This window comes from Arachis hypogaea, chromosome 9, assembly GCF_003086295.3.
Source record: "Arachis hypogaea cultivar Tifrunner chromosome 9, arahy.Tifrunner.gnm2.J5K5, whole genome shotgun sequence".
Lineage (NCBI taxonomy): Eukaryota > Viridiplantae > Streptophyta > Magnoliopsida > Fabales > Fabaceae > Arachis > Arachis hypogaea.
Genome location: NC_092044.1, coordinates 61062246 through 61063114, shown reverse-complemented (window position 1 = coordinate 61063114; position 869 = coordinate 61062246). Strand labels below are relative to the sequence as shown.

Below are 869 nucleotides of genomic sequence, written 5' to 3'. Positions count from 1 at the left end.
GGATACATTTTGCCATCCATTCAGACTTTGAGAGATCATGTTGACTTGCTGAGTCAACACTTTGTTCTGAGCCAATATGGCATTCAGAGCATCAATTTCAAGAACTCCTTTCTTCTGAGGTATCCCATTATTCACAGAATTCCTCTCAGAAGTGTACATGAATTGGTTATTTGCAACCATGTCAATTAGTTCTTGAGCTTTTGCAGGCGTTTTCTTTAGGTGAATGGATCCACCTGCAGAATGGTCCAATGACATTTTTGAAAATTCAAATAGACCATAATAGAATATATCTAATATGGTCCATTCTGAAAACATGTCAGATGGACACCTTTTGGTCAACTGCTTGTATCTTTCCCAAGCTTCATAGAGGGATTCACCATCTTTTTGTTTGAAGGTCTGAACATCCACTCTAAGCTTGCTCAGCTTTTGAGGAGGAAAGAATTTATCCAAGAAAGCCGTGACTAGCTTATCCCATGAGTCCAGGCTATCCTTAGGTTGTGAATTCAACCATATTCTAGCTCTGTCTCTTACTGCAAAAGGGAAAAGCATGAGTCTGTAGACTTCAGGATCTACTCCATTCGTCTTTACAGTCTCACAAATCTGCAAGAACTCAGTTAAAAACTGATAAGGATCTTCAGATGGAAGTCCATAGAACTTGTAGTTTTGTTGCATTAAGGCAACTAATTGAGGCTTAAGCTCAAAATTATTGGCTCCAATGGCAGGAATGGAGATGCTTCTTCCATCAAATTTGGACGTGGGCTTGGTAAAGTCACCAAGCATCCTTCTTGCATTATCATTATTGGGTTCGGCTACCATCTCCTTCTCTTGTTCGAAATTTTCTGAAAGGTTACTTCTGGATTGTTGTAATT

At 39.2% G+C, this 869-nt stretch overlaps 1 non-coding gene across 1 annotated transcript; it reads left to right on the top strand.

The window, feature by feature from the left end:
* Window positions 1-313: 313 nt before the first annotated feature.
* Window positions 314-417, top strand: LOC112714192 (small nucleolar RNA R71). Its single transcript, XR_003159148.1, has one exon. It is a non-coding gene; the product is annotated as a small nucleolar RNA R71 (small nucleolar RNA).
* Window positions 418-869: the final 452 nt, after the last annotated feature.